This window comes from Amblyomma mixtum, chromosome 1 (genome assembly GCF_055824585.1).
Source record: "Amblyomma mixtum isolate Tamu chromosome 1, ASM5582458v1, whole genome shotgun sequence".
Taxonomy (NCBI): domain Eukaryota; kingdom Metazoa; phylum Arthropoda; class Arachnida; order Ixodida; family Ixodidae; genus Amblyomma; species Amblyomma mixtum.
In genome coordinates, this window is record NC_143012.1 from 173194267 (window position 1) to 173202450 (window position 8184).

The 8184-nt window shown below is 49.9% G+C and overlaps 2 pseudogenes; both read right to left on the reverse strand.

Annotated features, from left to right (window-relative positions):
- Positions 1–3325: 3325 nt before the first annotated feature.
- Positions 3326–4069, reverse strand: LOC149369835 (uncharacterized; annotated as a pseudogene).
- Positions 4070–4342: 273 nt separating this feature from the next.
- Positions 4343–6030, reverse strand: LOC149369836 (uncharacterized; annotated as a pseudogene).
- Positions 6031–8184: the final 2154 nt, after the last annotated feature.

The window sequence follows — 8184 nt, forward strand, 5'->3', positions numbered from 1 at the left end:
TTCGCAATTAATTAAGTGGCAATTGAGATATTTATTCCTAAATGCTTAAGTATTGACTTTAGACAGCAAATCTGAATAGCAAAGTTGGAGAGCAACTTCAGAAATCCCAATTCCATTTATTTGCAATAAATAAAGCCCCACGTGTATCTTTTTTGCGAGCTCCAAAGAAAGCCCGCGAAATACAAAAAAAAATCACTTAACTGGCTCATTCACGCGCCACAATTTTGCTGCTCTCAACCGTGACTTGAGTGAACGAAATCAGCTGCTGGCAAGGCGCGACGACCCCATTGCGCCGGCAGGCTGAAATGTCGATGGTGGTTGCGGCGCCCGCGCGAGCCAATCTGCGAGCGCGACAGGGTGAGTTGCGAGCGCGACGGGGTGAGTTGCGAGCGCGACGGGGTGAGTTGCGAGCGCGACGGGGTGAGTTGCGAGCGCGACGGGGTGAGTTGCGAGCGCGACGGGACGAGTTGCGAGCGCGACGGGGCGAGTTGCGAGCGCGTCGGGGCGAGTTGCGAGCGCGTCGGGGCGAGTTGCGAGCGCGTCGGGGCGAGTTGCGAGCGCGTCGGGGCGAGTTGCGAGCGCGATGGGGCGAGTTGCGAGCGCGACGGGGCAAGTTGCGAGCGCGACGGGGCGAGTTGCGAGCGCGACGGGGCAAAATCAAGCTTATGGTGCCCAAGAGTTAGAGCAAGGGATGAAGCTGGAGTTTCTGAGATTTGATATGGCGAATTGCAAGCCTAATTCGAATGGCACTAGGAGGAGACCATCTTGCATTGGATGTAATTTGCAGGATGATGACCACATAAACACAAGCATCAAATCTTTGAATGTGGCATTTAGTCATGCTCTACTATGTTGGGCAAGGTGCACACATCGCACTTCCTTTCATCTGCAAAATCAACGAAGAGGCAATGCACTGAAATATCAGATGGCTCAAGAACAACAAAAGTAGCCACTGGTGATCTAAAATATATTCTAATATGACCCGGAAGGCTATCAATAGCTTCATCAAGAACTAGTTTCTGGCAGAGCAGAATCACTCTGCCAGTACCGTTAGAATTGAGCTAAATTGCCTGCAAAATGTTTTTGACAAGGAAAAAGCCGCCATCATAGGTCAGTATTGCTGAACTCTCACTTTTTCTGGCTTTTTCGTATTGCAGGCTGTGGATAATTATACCCTGTAAGCTCATCCTTAACAATTCATTGATGTTTTTTTCCTCCCAGCTTAAAAAATTATTCACAGCTTGTTCCTCCTCTGTTGTGAGCTGTGGCTTGGCTGGAGCACCAAAGACACGAACATCTGCAACACGAACAGTTGAGTATCTCCATGGCCTAGTAATCTAGCACAAAAAGCCATTGCGTTGTTCGGTAAACACACTGCATGAAGTGCATGCTCAAGCTCTTGCTCCACAAGCACCCTCTCTAGGATCTGCATCGGGGCCCCCTTTGCAGCTTTCACTATTTTTGTCAATTTACTATTTCCCGAATGAAATGGAAATGCTGAGTTGGCCCAGAGTGGTCCCAAACCTTCCACACTTGTCGCAGGATCGAGCAGTTGGTGAACATTGAAGGTCATGAAGCATGCACCATAAACCTCTGCGGCCCTGGACACAAACAGCTGAATGAGGCTTCCTGAAGAAAGAATACAACGCACTGATATATACAGTGCTCAAAGAAAGTTGAATAACAAACACTTTAAATCATATGCTGATGCAAAAACCATTGCACAGATGAGCTTATTATGAGTGATATACTGTCATAAGAGGGCATCTTGTAAAACCAATTATTTAAAATTCCTGGGCATGACCCTGTCAAGTATTCTGAGACTCAAGCCGAAACTCGGTACAGGCAGTTTAACTACAAAACTGTTGCCTTTCATTCCGGCCCGTCCTGGTTCTCCGCAATGTCCTGCGTGAACCGGGCCAAAAGCTGTGTGTGCCTCCTCTCTGGAACATTCTTCAGGAGGTGGGCTGTCTATAACAATAGCAAAGCGAGGTGATTAAGGTCCGAAATGTCCCTTTTCTTGCACGTTTGTTTGTTCTGTGTCGTCTCCTGAACCATCTGCTTGGCACACAAGGCGAGCAGCACTTCTCCATGGGTGGGCTCGGTGGTCTGCCGCTTCTTTTTCGGGACTCGCCGTCCAGGTGGACGACCTCCGCCTGGCAGCCTCATTCCACCTTGTGGTGAGTCGTTAAAGGGGCCAGCTGCAGGCTCCAAGCGGTCCTGCTGAAAGTTATGGACATACTTGGGCTCTTGGTTTCGGAGCAGAGTATGAATATATGAGAATTATTAAGAATACAGCTGCCGAAACGCAGTATGTTATCCTGATGGCAGAGTTTCAATGAATAAAAAAATACATATGAGTGGTTCTCTTACGCATTTCTTTATGCAGGTGCTCACGATTCTTCAGCCCAACAGCTTTATATCTTTTATATTACTATTGCGGAGTTATACAGGAGGCAAATATTTGAACACGCTGAATAAAATCTACTTACCGGCTCCTCCATGCAGTCTAAAGTGAGGTTACCCTAGTCATGATCATCGCAGATGACCTCATTTTGGCTCTGATCTTCCAAGCTGTTGTCCTCTTGTGGCTGGTCACTGCTGCAGTTGAGCAATGAGGTGCCCTGGCTCGGCGGGCCACACTCTGTGACCATGCCATGGAGGGTAGCTGCAGAACAGTTGGAATAATATCCAAGCGTCACTAATAAAGCAAACAAACAGTGCATTGACACGTTAAGGTTTGTAGGAAGCATTGTGAAGCATTTCTCCTGTAGGAGAAACACAGGTCCAGAGACGCATGCCACACGCTGCTTTCATACAAGTCTCTCCTGAACAAAACGTGAGGTGTGCCAGGTTAGCTTCCTTTGGAGTTTGAAAGTAATTATGAATGAATGCACCACATGGCGTCGCACGACAGCTGAAATCATAGGATTTGTCAGCACATTTGATTGGTCGTGTGGAGTGTTAAACTCATCGGTATTCGCTTTGAAAGCATCGAAGCATGATACTGATGACGGTACTTTGTCGTATTTGAGGCTGTGCAGATGGCCACAGCATTGCGCTTACCAGAAGCCAGTCCTCAGTCATATAGCAGTACATTTCGAAATTAATTCAAAGCCAGAAGTGGTACTATTTTTATTTATATACACTGAAGCCTTCAGAGGCTCCTACAGGAGTTTTGCAAAAAAAAAGCACTCCACCTTGAAGTCATACACACAACACAAGCAAAGAAACAACAAAATCTTCGCACTATGACCCATCTTAATTTGCTGCTCCTTTTTATTCGTTATAGTAAAAAGGCTCTGTGCCATGCTGTGCTCCATACTTATGCAAGCCGAGGTTTCAAGTTTGTGATGGCAGCACAAATCACAACAACGTATGTTGCATGCCGCAGCATATTGATGGGCAGTCGGTCCCTGAGAATGCGGAACACTTTAATGCGGCCAATGGCTCGCTCCACATGAATATGCACTCTAGAGATGTGCCGAGCATCTACCCCTTCCTTAGCTGAAAGTTGTCTTTTGCGTATTGTCAAGGCTGGCACTGCTAACCTGGCACCTTGAAGGGCAACATCTGCTCTGAATAAAAACCCTCTGTCAGCCAAAAGAATGTCTCCTTCCTGAAGTTTGTCCAAGAAGCCTGATTTCAATATGATCCCCTTGTCTGATGCCCGCCATCCCCAGCATTTTGTGATAAAGCTAACAGCACAACATGGCGTGACGCTACCATGAATTTGATGGTATTGGAGCTTTTAGAATGGGAATAGGTTTTAGACCTAGCAGAATACCGTAATGGACTTTGAATTCGTACTTCAGTACAGTCGATTATGACCATGTATGTCGGATACTTCCTGCGCACCATCATGGGCATTGTTCTGCATGCGTCCTCCCGTGAAGGCCAAATAATGAAACGCTTCAGTTCTGATGCATTGATTGGGATGTTCTTCACCATTATCCTTGCCACTGTTGTTTCTGAGAGCCCGAAACGATGACTGATGTAAATGTAACGCAACCCTCAGTTTCATTAGTACAACTAGAACAGCAGCGATTTGGAACGTACATAGCCACATTTTCAAGAAGTGAAACAAAAAAGAGGAAAAGCGCTTTGCTTGAAAACCCTGTGTAAACACTCACGCACTGCTCCGTAATGCAGTTTGCAGAGAAGCGTCCCCGCCGTGCATTCCGCTGTGCATTCTGCTCTGCTTCTGCAGGCCCTCTCTTTGGAATAATGCAGTGCTTTCTTTAGCACATCAATATATCGCTCCTGCTTTTTGTTTTCTTTTTCTAGAGCAGCAGCTCTTCTTCCAAAGCTTGATATGCTGGCTCTTAAACAAGAGCATTGGCTATAAATGATGCATACCACATATAATTGCAAAACACTTACTGCAAATGTAGCCTGGTACTGCTACGAGCAGCTCATCACCCGTGCTTGACGTGGCAAATGCATGTTTTCATCCCTCCATGATGCATGTGCAGCTGCGGGACCTGCGTATGAATGAACTGAATGGTTCACTGAGATACTCAGTTTTTACTTCCTTACCTTCAGCACAGACATGCTGTGAATAAGCAACTCCTGTGTCAAGCTAGGAAGACTCGGCTTGAAAATCTGAAATAATGTAACTAGCGTGATGCATACAATAATAAAAGATGGCCTGCTGTGCTAATAAAGTGCTGTCTTCATTGGAACTGACCAAATACCAGCTCACCAGCATGACTGCTGGCTTCGTCAGCTTCCCAAACTTGATCATCTGATGATGGTGCTGTCAAAAAACATGAAATGGAAACTGCATCAGAACGTGGTAGGAAGCTTGAGGGCTGAAGATTGCAACCAGGGAAAAAGCAGCACCAGTACATGATACGTTCAAGTGAAGGATCCTCATCTACTTACAAGTGTCCATTGAATCCTGCACTTATTGAGCAAGCGCTCGGTCCTTGCCGCTCTACAGGTGAGCAGCAACTGCAGACTTTTTGTTCTTCTTGTGCGCGAATATCGTCGGCACATAATCGATGTGGTGAGGGTCGTCTGAGGGCTCTCCTGTGTACCACGGATGCAGTTACATTCTGCGCTTTTAGAGTGCGTTACAGCTACGAGCTGTAGCCGCCGCGAATGCTCGGTGCTTAAAGCGCTCGGCTATATAGCCGTAGGACATGAATTTAATGCGGGCCATCGCGGCCGCGTCTCGATGGGGGCAAAACGCAGAATGCACGTGTGTTCGGTGCAATGTGTAGCGCACATTAAAGAACCCGAAGTAGCCTCAATCAATCAGGAGCCCCCCACTAAGGTTTCCATCATAGCCCATTAGTCGCTTTGAGACTTTAAACCTCACAGTTCACGTTCACAATCCAGCGCTGTGAATGAGTGCATGCGCTTGGTAAAAAAAAGAAAAGTTCAGGCTGGATCGAGCTAATGAGCGGCAGTTAACACGCGCATACTCTTCATCGTGAAGCCAATCAAACCAAATAGAGGTGAACATTGTGAAACTTGTTAGCAGTCCCTTTTGCACGCGTTAAAATTGCTAGGTTAGCTGCGACAACACAATCGTGACCGAGTCCAACTCGGCTCTTTAGCGCTGCCGCTACGCATATCTACAATTCTGCATGTGACAAAGCTTGTTCTAGCAATTTTTTCCACAGATTAGCGCATCATATGCGTGCGATAACATAAAAATGCCTTTTCGTCACAAAAATGCTGCCTCCTTGTCTGCGCGTCCGTACTACGTACGCAATGGCGCCCCACACACCAAAGCACGCTAGATGCAATTACATTTCGCGAAAAAAGTCAAATGAAAGTTGTTGGTGACCTTCGCGTAAAACACATCGCAGTGGTGGAAAAGTTATATAGCTTCAGCTTACCCGTGACGAAGTGTTTTCCGCATATCCTATGAGCCGGCGTCGGTATCCATCCTTCGCGCTTCAATGCGGCCGCCCACTGCTTACGGCGACCTTCGTGCACGGGAAACCTGTGGAAACTTACTGAACTTCCCTTTCTGTGCCTTTGAGTGCACGCCACGGCGACGCAGTTGGACGACATTGGTGATTCTGCCGATTATGATTTTTCCGAGCACTGCTAACCGCACGGTAACCGCGGTGAGGTAGTGAGGCGTTAACTTATTTTGCCTACCGCGCGAAAGTCTGCATCGACGGCAGCTCCACCGCTTTTTCGTGACGTCGCAGAGTGAGGGAGGTCGAAGGGCGGCTTGGGCGCAAAAGAAAAAGGGGGTGGTTAACCGGTTACTGCGACTAGGCGAACGGGCTGCGTGTTTCCTCTCGACCGGCTCGCTCGCCAGAGAGCAAGACGGCGCGCGCGTCGAGACCGTCCGTGTCTTAACTTGTCCTCCCTCACCATCGCCTCTCTCTCCGCGCTCGTCAGTGGTGAAGCCAGGCAGCATGCACACCACCCAGAGAGTTCTCAAGCGCGCAAGGCACGCCACGCCTGGTGTGTTCGCGATGGTGGCAGGCGGCGGCGTGAGGGATTCTTCGAGTGCTGAGATGCTCTGGGCGCTTTGCAGCGTTCACACTGGTGGTTCAGGTCTGTAGTGGACTCCATCGGCGACACACGTGCATCCGCTCCCATAGCCTGAAGAGATGTGCAGGTTTACCAGCCAGCACCTCCTGTGGAACCACGTGGAGTGCACCTGCCTCCCTCACTATGCCTTCTCCTCACGTGAGTGAAACAACCCATATATTGTGTCGTAAGCGTTAGTATTATTGTCATTGAGAAAGCATTAGAAGGCTATGCTGACGCCGGAAGTGTCCGCAACACGTGTCGCCGGAAGCTGGTATCCTCTGACGGCTTCGGTCATATGACGTCATGGGAGAAAAGAAGGCTCAGAAAATTCTTTAAAAATAACATTGGGGTCCAGGAACAGACGAACTCGGGCCGCCGGCGTGCGTGAAGACAGCAGAGGATGACGCAAGATTTACAGAGTGATGACATCATACCCGAGCTGGTTCACAATCGATGCCTCGTGGAGATAGCAGAAATGATAGAGACGCGCTGTACAAAACCGCGCCCGCCGAAGCAATGATGCTTGTTTGCACAAGAGATACCGCGGGTGCAGTTGTTGTTGCGGCTGAAGTGAGGATGAAGAGGAAAGTGCAGGGGTCTGCCCACTGGCTCGAGTCGAGCCACAACCGCTGCCACGTGAAGACAGAGAGTTGAAAGATATGGCGTGAAAGATGAATGCACAGACGCGCGTCTGCCGAAGCAGCGACGCCGGCTGTGGGGCCGAGTCGCACTGCGGGAACTGTCGTCCCACCCGTGACGATAAAACAGTGGATAAAACAGTGGCCCCGTCCCCCGCCCGGACCACAAGACATGACGGCCCAAGACCCCACCGACCCGAGACCCGACCGACCAAGACCCACACGTGAAGACACCGCCCTCCTGCCCCTGCCGTCCGGTGCGTCCACGGACCTCGGCCGTCAGCTCCTGGCACCCTCCGGCCCGGATGCTTCGTGGACCGGGACGCATTCTCTGATCTTTCTCATCGTGGCGGCCAGCACTGCACCATCTTGTACATACTGTTCAACCCCGCACTCAAGACCATCGCCATTTCGCCGTCTGTTCGTCACCGATCGGGACGATCGCTCGGAGGCCCCGGGTAGTGTGACGAAGACGAAGCTGGCAGTGGTGCGGGACGGAGCGCTCGCGCTAGGCCAGCGGCCATGAAATCATCTCATAACCATCGTTCACCACGCCTCATTCTTCAGCTGGCCGCCGCGTAACAATATGACGTATGTGGATCAGCTGGCGAACCAGCGCTGGAGGTCCTTTTGTCAGCACTTGGATCCCCGCAAGCCCATGTCCCTCATATGGCGTACTGAGCGGGGCCTCCGTACGCTTCCCCAGCAAAGACAACCATTCTATGCATTGGCTGTCTATCAAGATCGACAGCAGTCTGAGGTAGCAACGGACTACTGCAGGAAAATTGCTGGCGTAGCAACTGCTTCGAGGTCCCGGCGTGTTCCTCCTGCCTCACGGGTCTCAGCCATGGATGTCCTTTTTTCTCGCGAGGAACTCGACGCTGCTCTTGCAGAATGTCGGCGTTCGTCTTCACCAGGGCCAGATGGAATCGCATATGCTGCGCTGTCCCACCTTGGCCACGAGGAGCGAGAAGAGCTCCTCAAACGTTACGACTCTTGGCTCGACGGTGCTGTTCCTCAAGAATGGAAATCGAGTCGA